We start from the raw sequence: 12,206 nt of genomic DNA, 5'->3' as shown, positions 1-12,206 counted from the left end.
AGCCATTGTGGATCACAAACTTCATTCAAGAAAGGAAGTGGTGGGTGTGAAGGCAGCCTGGAGGAGAAAACACGGCCTCTCATTAGGAAGAAGTGGAATCTGAGACCGCGTGTGATGATTGCCTGCACTCACTCCCCTCTCCCCTTTGCTCCGTCCCTGGTTAGACCGCACAGTAGGACGGGAAGACGGCCTCAGTTAGCCTGTCTTCCTGGGCTGGGGCTGAGTAGGAGGCATCTGTGTTTAAGAAAGCAAAGAATTCTGATCACCAATCAAAGGAAAGTGCTTGGGTACGTACATCTCATGCAAGCTGTGCCGAGTAAACAAACGCATCTCACATAGAATCTGTCCGATTCTCTTTATGAGGAAGTCTTTGAAATGCTCGTGAAAAATACGAGGCCTGGGGATTGGCGGTGTGGTGTAGGGAGGTAAGCCACTGCTCGTGATGCTGGCAGCCCACCCAGCTCCCTGCTACGCGCCAGTGCCCCTGGGAAAGCAGCAGCAGAAGGCGCAGAGGCTCGGGTCGCTGTCCCCATGTGGAAGGACAGGAAGAAGCTCCTTGTCTTTAGCTTGTTTCAGACTTGGACACTGTTCCCCCTTCTCTCTCTGTCTCTCCCTCTCCATACGACTCCTTTTTCACACAAACAAATCTGAAAATAAAAATCCATCATGAATGAAGTTCAAAAGTTTTTATATAAAAATAAAGTTTTATCCCATTTTGCGCAAACTTTTGGAAACACCTAATCCCACATATATAGCACCATTGACATGAAACAGAGAGCAGATGTACGGTTCCAGTTTGGGCGCAGGAGGTGGCTATGGTTACAGAAGAGAGAGTGTGAGGCTGCCTGATAGGAAAGTGCTGTGTGTGTGTGTGTGTGATGGTCACGTGAATCACACGCAAGAAAGCCTCACAGTGCTACATGCACAGATACACTTGAGTGTGCTGAAACCTACATGCCAAAAAGCATCACAGCATCACACACCCACACACACACACACACACACACACACACACACACACACATACACGCGCGCGCGGCCACCAGAGTGGGTTTGGAAGTGAGAGTTCACCAACCAGAAACTTCCCTTACCCTGGGGGGTGTTGGTTATGATCCCGTAGGGCTGCAAGCTGTCACTGTGGGGAAAACCGGTGAAGGATCTAAGCGCTCTTTGCGTTAGTTCTTATCATAATAGCCTAGTTGGTAATGATTCCAAAACCAAACCTTAAAAAAAAAAAAACAACCACATTTATTTACTTTTATTTGAAAGGCAGAGTTACAGAGAAGAGAGAGAGACATTTTTCATCTGCTGGTTCACTCCCCAAATGGCTGCAGCAGTTAGATCTGGGCCAGGCAGAAGCTGAGAGCCAGCAGCCGCTTCTGAGTCTCTCCTGTGGGTGCAGGGAGTCAAGCACTTGGGCCATCCTCCACTGCATTCCCAGGCTGTAAACAGGGAGCTACATGGAAAGGGGAGCAGCCAGGACATGAACTCGCACCCATATGGGTTGCTGGTGCTGCAGGCTGAGGCTTTGTTTGCTATGTGGGCCCCCAAATCAAATCTTTTTATAAATGGAAAAAAGAAAGAATTTTGAGGGGGCCTGCATGGTGCCTTGGTGGCTAATCCTTGGACTTGTGGTGCTGGCATCCCATATGGGCACCAGTTCTAATCCCAGCAGCCCCGCTTCCCTCCAGCTCCCTGCTTGTGGCCTGGGAAAAACAGTTGAGGATGGCCCAAAGCCTTGGGACCCTGCAGCCACAGGGGAGACCCGGAAGAAGTTCCTGGGAGTGGACCATTGGATGGAAGATCTTCCTCTCTGTGTCTCCTCCTCTTTATAAATATGCCTTTGCAATAAAAATAAATAAATAAAATCTTTTAAAAATTAAAAGAAGAAAGAAAAAAAGAAAACATAATAAATCTTAAAACAAAAAAGAAATTTGTAGTTTTGCACCCCTGCCTAGCAATCCCCCTTAACAATCTCCCTTTCCCGTGCAAGCTTTCTTACTCTTCCTTGGTGTCAGCGAAAAGGAAATGGCTGGTCTCGTTGGGCTTCTGCCCCAGGGTCTCTGGTGTACACAGTGAATTGTTTTATTTTTGATTGTAAAACGAAAATGACAGGTGTTTTCCTCACCTGTGTCTTTGCTTGAGGTATAATTTAGTTCTCATTCTGGGGTCTTGGCGAGAATCCGGGTTCCTCAGCTCCGGGAGGCGGGGCGGATGATGTGAGGCACCCGGGAGGCCGGCGGGGAGGCCGACGGAGAGGCCAGCAGAGGCCAGCGGGGAGACCTCCTGGGGTCCCCGCCGCTCCGCTTCCCCTGGAGATGGCTGTGACCGTCCACGGCCCACCGGCTGCTGCTGCGGCTCCTGCTAGCAGGGCGCGGGGCCGGCTGAGGGGAGCTGGCCAGGCTGCCTTCGCGCTTCCCCTCATGGGGCGGTCTGGTCGGGGGGCGGCCTGGTCGGGGGGCGGCCTGGACATGGGGCGGCCTGGACACGGGGCGGCCTGGACACGGGGCGGCCTGGTCGGAGGGCGGCCTGGTCGGGGGGCGGCCTGGTCTGGGGGTGGTCTGGTCAGGGGGCGGCCTGGTCGGGGGTGGTCTGGTCAGGGGCGGCCTGGTCCCGGGGTGGCCTGGTCCCGGGGTGGCCTGGTCGGGGGGTGGTCTGGTCGGGGGGGCTGCCTGGTCGGGGGGTGGTCTGGTCGGGGGGGCTGCCTGGTCGGGGGGGCTGCCTGGACACGGGGCGGCCTGGTCGGGGGTGGTCTGGTCGGGGGGCGGCCTGGACATGGGACGGCCTGGTCGGGGGGCGGTCTGGTCGGGGGGCTGCCTGGACACGGGGCGGCCTGGTCGGGGGGTGGTCTGGTCGGGGGGCGGCCTGGTCGGGGGGCGGCCTGGTCAGGGGGTGGTCTGGTCGGGGGGCGGCCTGGTCGGGGGGCTCCCTGGTCGGGGGGCTGCCTGGTCGGGGGGCTGCCTGGTCGGGGGGCTGCCTGGACACGGGGCGGCCTGGTCGGGGGGGCGGCCTGGTCGGGGGGCGGCCTGGTCGGGGGGCGGCCTGGACATGGGGTGGCCTCGTCGGGGGGCGACCTGGTCAGGGGGTGGCCTGGTCTGGGGGTGGTCTGGTCCCGGGGCGGCCTGGTGGGGAGGATGCCTGGTCCCGGGCCTCGGGAGGCGGCAGGGCAACCCAGGCGAGTGCGACCCAGGGCGGCCAGCGCGCGCCTCCAAGCGGCGGTCCCACGCTGTGCTGCCCGGAAACTTCTCCAAGAATCCTTGGTTTCTGCGCCAGTGCAGCCAAAGGCCGAATCCTTGGCCCCTGGACCTGCGGGAGCGCCGGCACCGCGTGGGCAGCACGTGAGCTTCTGCACGAGTGGGCTACGAGGCCTGCGACCCCCGGCTCTGGGCACGTCGGAGCGCCCCCTCGGAAGAGCGGCTTCAGTGAGCACAAAGCAGGTAGGCCGGTGATGGCTGCGTGCAGGCGCTGCCCCCTAACTCGTGATTCCATACAACAGCTCTTTGCATGGCATTTGCTTTTGTTGGCAATCCAGACATGATTTGAAGCAAGTGAGAAGATGTATGTGAATTGTCTAAACCCTTTGCGTTTTATGTAAGCGACTTGAGCACCTGCAGAATGGAGGCTGCCCCTTTCTAGAAAGCTCCGTGCCTTCTGGTTTTCTAGTCTCAGTCACCCACCCAGGGATGGCAGGGCTGCCCTGTGGCATCCTCCTCCGTGTGAGGCCCTGCTGTGTGGGCTGAGGTGCGGGACTCAGGGTGCTGGCCATGGTTTCTGAGTTCTGCAGCTTTAGGAGGTGCTGGTGGCGGCAGCAGCCGCGCCTTACAGGGGAGGGCCCTCTCCCCCACACCCCCTGATTGATGTGTGTGTTTATCCGGTAATAAGCCATTTATGCCTTGCACTAGCATGAGGGAAGTTGGGTGTTCACAAGTGGGAACTATGCCCCACCGGGCTGCTTTGGGCTGTTGGGAAGTGGAACGGTAACTCTGGTCTTTGGGCGCCCCCTGGGGGCCAGAAATGGGACCGACCTGGCCAGGAGTCCAGAGGACGAGGTCTCTGCTTGAGAGCCAGAAGCCGGGGCTGGAATCCCAAGGGTCCGGCCTTTCCTCACGTGCCTGCGACTCTGCTTGCAATTGCTAGTGTCTGTTTGACCGGCTAGGGTTCTGTCACCTCCTACGCCTTTTCGGTTGGTGGGTGGATCCACACACACACCCATGTACGTGTATGTGAGTATGTGTGAGTGTGTGTTCATCAGTGGAATACACGCGCGACAGGAGGTGCACAAGTCACTCGCCGGACCCACACTGCTTGGCGTGTTCAGTGTGTGTACATGGGCGCGGGTGGAGTGGTCAGGCGGAGCCTCAGAAGCCGCCCTGCCAAGCCTGCTTTGTCATGCTTGACCTCCCGAAGGTCCTCGGCCTGGGTCACCCTGAGCGCTGCTGGCCTTCGTCGCCTGGCCGCCCGCTGTGGCCGGGCTCTGATTAAGCTGGCCTTCTCATTCCCTGGCCTCGTGGCACCCAGAAATGGCTGATCATTTCTTGAATGGCAGAAACACAGTGGGCTAAAAAGGGACCAAGGAGGTGCAGCTTCTTGGCCTGCGCTCAAGTGCAGTGCCTGCGGATTCCGCACGTTCTCAGCTGTAACAGGCTTGACCAAGTTGGGGTGACTTAGGGAAATGGTTAAGGGACTTAACCAGTCTGAACTTTGTTTCTTTGTGAGGAACAGGAGTAGGGGGATTGGACAAGATTCTGTCAACTGTCATTTCTTTTTAAAAAACATTTATTTTATTTTTATTGGGAAGTCAGATATACAGAGGGGAGGAGACACAGAGAGGAAGATCTTCCATCCGTTGAATCACTGCTAAAGTGGCTGCAATGGCCAGAACTGAGCCGATCTGAAGCCAGGTGCCTGGAGCTTCCTCTGGGTCTCCCACATGGGTGCAGGATCCCAAGGCTTTGGGCTGTCCTCGACTGCTTTCCCGGGCCACAAGCAGGGAGCTGGATGGGAAGCGGGGCTGCTGGGATTAGAACTGGTGCCCATTTGGGATCCCGGCATGTGCAAGGCAAGGAGTTTAGCTGTTAAGTTACCGTGCTGGGTCCGTCAACTGCCATTTCTAATGCCTGCATTTCCAGAAATTGTCCTGATACGTTTTACTGTTACATAAGAAGGACGACTGCCTGCTGGGGCAGGGGACACGGGCCGCCTTCCTGAGCTTGTGTGTTCCCGCCTCCAGTGCAAACCCACGCTTTCCCCTTCTACCCCTATACCAGCCTCTCCACTTGCTGCCAGATTTCTTTAAAAGTCAAGTTATTGAAAGAGCGTTTTATTAGTCCCATCTTCCAGTTTCCTGTGTGCTTTTTTTTTTTTTCACACGGGGTTAATGCCCAGGGGTGTGTGAGAAGGGAGCGGGGGGTTTCTACCCCGATGCTGCCTGGATATGTGGGCCTTGCTCTCCTTGGGGGAGAGGCAACATCTCCTGCCGCTTCTCCTCCCTGCCCAGCCTTCAGGAGTCTCCTGGGGACCCAGAATGAGAATGGGGCTGTCAGACATCACCAATGGCGACAAAGTGTTGGATGAAGGATCAGCTCTGTGGGTTCTCCATGGCTTTCCCAGCTGCTTGGGCAGGGAGCTGGACTGAAGTGGAGCAGCCAGGACTCGAACTGGTGCCCATATGGAATGCGGTGCTGCAGGCACAGCACTGACACCTTAACTAAGTTTTCAAAGTGCACCCCTCAGGAGTGTGGCTCTGGGGGTGGCCTTGCCTGGACGGGTCCCGCTTGTATGTTTATCGTACCTACTTCACGGTTGCCAACGTTGAAGCCCCATGGTGAGACTCTGGGGTGACATCATCATGATTTAAGATCAGTTACCAAATGTTGGGAGACAGAGGCAGATGGACGATACTGGCACACTCCAACCCACTAGTGTGATCCCTAAAAGCCTAAAATGGACAAGGAGTGGGCCAGGAGCCAGGAATCCCAGCCGGGTCTGTCATGGGTGTGACCGGGGCCAGTCACATGAACTGTCACCTGCTCTATGAGTTGTGACCCAAGAAATAGCCAAATGTGTGTTGAGTCATGCGTGCCCTCTAACGCAGGTGAGGAAGTCCCTGCCTGCTGTTCTGTCTGGAACCTGGAAAATAGTCTACTGTGTTTGCTGAAGGAACCAGGAGTGGTGAAGTTGGGGGACGTGCACTCCTTGTACAGTTGTCACGCAGAATCTTCCAGACTGTTCAGACGGCACTGAGATAGCTCTGTGCGAGTGCGCATGCTCTGACCGGACACAAGGTGGCACTGCATGCCACAGCTCTGCTTTGCACCGCTTTGTCCCTCTGCCCAACGGAGGACATTTAATTCCAGCAGTGGGACCTCTCTGTGCCTCAGTAGCCTCGTCTCTGAAGAGTAGTGGAATCCACGCTATTCAACGGTCAGCTGTCACAATATCTATACTGGATTTATACAGTATTTATGTTGTGATTTTGCTTTTGTCATCTGGTTGCAAATCCTAGTGGGGTGTACTCCACTCTACGGCAGTTCTGAAAGTCATGCAAACGGTGCAACTGAATATGGTCGTATGTCCTGGGGGGCCCTTCTTCTGGGCTGTTTGTGGAGTAGGAGCTCCAAGGAGCGGTTTTGCCCACACAGTTTTCGGCTGTTTAGAACCCTTGCTGGTCTTTGGCCTTTGACATGTGATCCTGCGAGTGACCAACAGGCGGCACCAGCTGCACGCGGCCAGTGGCGGCTTTGTTTTTCCTCTCGCTCGCCTAGCTTCCTCCAAGGGGAAAGATGTATTTCTGATCCAACCAGAGCTTGATGGCAACGCTTAATCACATGGGCAGGAGCAGGCACTGACTGTAAACACGCATGCTAAGCAGCGGCTGCCAGTGAGGGGTTGAGGTTGGAGGGAGCGCTCTGAGAGGTCTCCTGAGGACACGCTATATAAGGAAATCCCTGCGGGTTTGTAAATACAAGAGCCAGCTAACCTTTGTGACTCAGTGAAAGAAACATTTAGAACCCGGAAGGACAATGATAATGCACCCTGTGGGTTGGAGCAGGTCCAAGGTCCACCCTGACCCCTCCCCTCTACCCCCCCCCCCCAAGTCCATTTTCAAAGGAGAGTCAGGGTCACCTTGCATGGGGAGCAGGCTGGACCACCTCGTGAGCCTCCTGCAGGGTCAGCAGCTTGTGTGATGACATTTGCTTATTTTCTTCACCTTTCCTGCTGGAGAGCTGCCTGCTTCTTGGGGCTTACCTGTTCCCTGGAGGAAAGTTTATTTGAACCTCGTTGCACCATTAGTAAAGTTGGCACCAGCTGCATGGGGGGGGGGGGGAGCAAAGCAGAGGAGGGCATGTGCTCCCCCAGTGGAGTATGAGGATTTTAGTGCGGGTGAATGTTGCTTTAGAAAATGTTTTCATGGCAGGAAAATACACGAACCGTGGGGTTTACCACCTCAGCCATTCTGAAGGGTATGCCCAGAGGCATTACACACATCCCCAGTGTACCCACTCTCCAGCTCCATTCACCTTGTACAATGAAAACTCTGGCTGTTAAACAACTCAACAGGTGCCACCCTGCGCCACTCACAAGCACCTGCTCCTTTTTTGTCTCTCTGCATCTGACCACTCGAGGTACCCCCACGAAGGTGGGATCCTTCAGCAATTTGTCTTTATTTTTGTGCCAGGAATATTTCCTTAAGCGTAATGTCCTCAAGGTTCCTCTATGCTGTAGTGCACGTCAGGATCTCTCTGTGAATTATGTCACATTATGTGTGCATTACGTGTGCATTGTCAGCTTTGCCCTAGGGATGCCCAGGCAGCTGGGACAGTGACGTTTATTTCTGGGTGTTTCTGGAAGGGACCAGCATGTCTGTGCAGGCTGAGTAGAGAGGATCTACCTGCACGTACTGTGTTGGGGAGCATCACCCCATTTCCCGGATGGAGCACAGGTAGAAATAGGCAAATTCTCTTATTGAGGGAGGATGTTGACCTGCTTCTGTCCTGGGGCACTAGAGCCCCTGGTTGTCGGGCCCTCAGATGCTGAGCCCCTCCTGCCTCAGGCTGGGAGGTTGTCAGCTGAGTTGGTAGGTGTGCCCCCTCTGAGGCCCAGGCCTTTGGACCCACACCAAAGTCTGATTTTCATGATGTTGCAGCTGGCAGTTGGCAGGGTAGGGCTTTCTGGCCTTCACAGTTGGGTGAGCCAGGTCCTCTCAGGTGTCCTCGCATGTTCTCCTTGCCCAGCACAGCAAGTGTACTCCGCATTCTATTGCTCTATCTGCTTCCCAGTGGGCACTTGGCTTTTTGCCTATGGGCTGTCGCCTATTGCTACCGCAGCCATGAGTGTAAAATATTGCTTTAAGACCCTGCTTTCAGGTTTTCTTTTTCCTTATTCATTTTGAATCTTTATATATATTCTAAAGGCAAAGTAATAGAGAAGAGAGAGAAAGAGATCTTTCTTCTGCTGGTTCAACCTCCCTTCCCTCATCCCGTGAGATGGTTACCACGGCCGCCGCTAGGCCCGGACGAAGCCGGCAGCTCAGAGCTCTCGCTGCGTCTCTCTGCCCCGTTTCTCCAAGTTCATTAGCAGGGCATGGGAAGTGGAGCAGCCAGGACTATAACCTGCTGTTGGATCGGGATGCCAGCATCAAAGGTGGCACCTCAACCACAGTGCCTCTCTGTTTTCAGCTTTTGTGCGTCTGGGTTGGGGGCAGATTGTTACGATTCTCAATCACACGATATTCCTATTAGCTCTGTCTTTCTCAAAAAAATTATTTATTTTTATTAGAAAGGCAGATTTACAGAGAAGAAAAAAAAATCTTGCCTCTGCTGGTTCACTCCCCAAGTGGCTGCAATGACTAGAGCTGAGCCAATCCGAAGCCAGGAGCTAAGAGCTTCTTCTGGGTCTCCCACATGGGTGCAGGGTCCCAAGGCTTTGGGCCCTCCTCCACTGCTTTCCCAGGCCACAAGCAGGGAGCTGGATGGGAAGCAGAGCAGCTGGGATATGAACTGAATCACTGACTATATGGTATTTGCAAGTGAGTGAGAGGTTCTTTACTCACTGGTTCGCTTCCCGAATGCCTGCAGCAGCCGGTGCTGGGTCACACTGTAGCCAGGAGCTGGGAATGCAGTCCAGGATTCCCTCTGTACATGTCAGGGATCAAACTGTTTGATTGGTCACGTGCTTCCTCCCAGGTCTGCATTCGCAGGGGCTGGAGGCAGCTTTTGGGCCAGGGAACTCTGACGGGAGACATGTCTTCACCCCAGTACTAAACAGCCACCCACTCTGTGTGTGTGTGTGTGTGTGTGTGGTATCAGCCGCCCTACTGGGTGTGAAGTGGTGTGTGCATACTACAAGTTTGCTCCTCCCAGGACTTGGTCTTGAGTGGGTTGGGCCCTTTGCTATCTTCTCACGACAGTGGAGCCAAGATAGAGAAGACATCTTTCTCTTTCTCTGTACCCTCCTGGCACAGGCTCTGCCCAGAGACGTCCCCATGTGTGAGGACACTGAGGTCCACGCTCAGCATCCCAGAGAGCCAGGCAAGGGCAGCTTTCCTTGGGACAATCTTAGGTCACTGGGGTTTCCTGGGGTGTCCCTTGGCTACTTCTTTGCAGAGGCTCTGGGGCAAAAGCAAGGCAGATTCTATCTTGCTGTACCACCTGTTGCCCACGGGTGGGTGCTGCTAAGGGCTCCCCTCACAGATGTGTTCCTGGGGCGGAGACTACCAAACTCCCAGGTCTTTCACCACCGCCTTCTGTTGCAGGAGACAGACTGTACCCACGCTGATCCATCGGGTCAGAAACCTGCAGGAGGGTGGGCCCTTCCTCCTTCAGTCACCCCCAAGCACTCTCTTGGGCTGGGCTGACTCCCAAAGCTGTTGTGGGCCTACCTGCTCCTGCTCAGGCCCACTTAGCCCATAAAGCATTCTTAGGCATCTCTGTGGGGAGATGGCCTACAGCCGACAGGAGTTAGTCTCAGGACCTCCTGTCTGCCGAGAGCTGAGGGTCAGGGAAGTCGCATGGGCAGAGGTCAGGTGCTGGCATCTCCAAGGTCAGATGGCATCTCCGAGGTCAGGTGCTGGTATCTCCGAGGTCAGGTGGCATCTCCGAGGTCAGGTGCTGGCATCTCTGAGGCAGCAGCTGGTGTGATAGCTCAGGCACAGCTGCGTCTGAGTGCCAGATTGGTCGCTGGTCGGCTCTGTGTTCTTGCTTGGGTTCCTCCACTGATGTGTTGTCATTTGTTTCTTCGTGTCCCGTGTGAGGGCCATGACAGCTATGGCAGGGTTTTCAGGAGGTTGAGAGGAGCTCATGGTATCTGAGGTGCCCGTTGCTGCCTGCTGCTGTAGGGTGGACAGCTCTGAGGAGGCAGCAGCTGCGTCCCCGCCCGTGCACCTGGCTCCAGCCAACAGCCCCAGCAGCAGGTGGGCCATGGGCTTCCAGCCTTGGGTCGCTTTGCCCTCTCTGGGGTGAAGGATGAGTACCCCAGGAACTACCACTTGCTGGTTCAAGTGGGGGTTCAGTCATAGGATTTACCCACACTGGAATGCCTGGTTTTGGGGTCCTGGTCCTTCTGACTCCGGTTTCCTGGTAATGCTTATCCTGGGAGACAGCCGGTGATGGCTCAGTCAGGTCCTGGCACCCGTGGGGGAGACCACCCCGCACCTACCGTTGAATTCCTGGCTCCTGGCTTTAGTCTGCCCCAGCCCCGTCAATTGCAGGCATTTCAGGGGTAACTCAGTGGTTAGAAGATCTCTACTTGTCTCTGACTCTTGGTCTTTCAAAGAGATACATTAAGATTTAAAAGCCTGGGGCTGTGGACTCTGAAGAGCTCATCTTTGCCATGAGACTCTCGGCTGAGATCTCGTTTGGTTCTCACAGTCGGTTAACAATCTGGCTGTCCAGAAGCAGGTACAGGGCATTCAGGTTTATTAGTATTATTTTTTAAATCACATAATTCATAGAGTATAGTAAGTTTTGAGATGTTTGTGGACTGATAATAAAAGATTGGGTTTATTTGTAGGTAAGGGCTTTCCTCCCCCGCCCCCCTTTGTGAATCAGAAGCTAAAACTTGGGAAAGATTGTTCTGGTAGTGATGTCAGTTAACGCTTTGTAGCTTGTCTCTCACTGGTTTCATAACATTCATTCATTGACAACATGCCCGGGTGGGAGCAGGGTCCCCCCCATTGTCCAGATGGGGAAGTGGAGACTGAGACCAGAGCCGCGGGAAGGCTGTCTGGGCTGTGCTGGACGGGAGCAGAGGAATTGCATGGTCTTCCTGGCCTCCGAGAGACCCTGGGCCTAATCCGGGTCGGTTGGTCAGCAGGAGGATGAGGATGCATGGTGAGTCTGAGCGGAATGCAGGGGAGGCTCTGAGTTGTAAACCCTCCCATCCCCACCAGGAACCACGGCAGAGAGGGCCAACTGGACTACTCGGCAGCCATTGCCACGTGGTTTTTTTATTCCAGGGTTTGAATCTTTTCCCAGATCACAGCTCTGGCTCTGTGAGTGAATGCAGAGCAGCGCAATAGTGTCCACTGGTCCTCATGGAGTAGGTAGAGGGCACAGAGTGGGGGTGGGAAGGAGACGAGATGGGGGTCAGGACATCAGGAAAGCCTGGGAAATGCAAAGGTTGTGCGTTCCCTGCTGAGTCAGGGCACCTGCCCGCTCCTGTGTTCCCTTGTGGGTTCTCAGGAGCTCGGTGGCCAAGGGGGACTTTCTCATGTGACTTTTCAGATTGTGCATGTGGGCTGCGTTGAGCTGTAGCTGAGGGCGGTGGCTGGAGGTGCCCCCACAGCCCTGCCGTGGCTGGCAGCGGCACCCTTTAATTTGAAGGCTGCGGTGGGATTACTGGTGTCATCCAGGGTTTGGACATCTCAGAGTCTCTGCGGTGATGACTCTGTTATTTCACAGAAGCTGGGACCAACGGTCGGCACGGACTGTGGTGGCGCTGGGCCTCGTGGGTCTGCCCTACACCTTCACAGGCGGGCGAGGTGGAGGGAAGGCCGTGTGGTCAGTTTGCTCATCTGCAAACGCCAGCTGTGGGCGTCTCATGCTCTTGCTTAAGAATTTTCCCAGGCTCTCTGTGTATGTACATCTGCAAAAACAACGAAGCTGACCTTTGGCACCTCAATAGGGGGCTCAATAGGGGAAGAAGTCTCACGGTGTGTTTTGCAGTGAGCAAGAAAGAGAATGTTTGGTTCTGAAGACTCTGGCAAA

Source organism: Ochotona curzoniae, unplaced genomic scaffold (assembly GCF_017591425.1).
Source record: "Ochotona curzoniae isolate NIBS_2020 unplaced genomic scaffold, NIBS_Ocur_1.0 contig_883, whole genome shotgun sequence".
Taxonomy (NCBI): domain Eukaryota; kingdom Metazoa; phylum Chordata; class Mammalia; order Lagomorpha; family Ochotonidae; genus Ochotona; species Ochotona curzoniae.
This window is presented reverse-complemented; position numbering follows the sequence as displayed.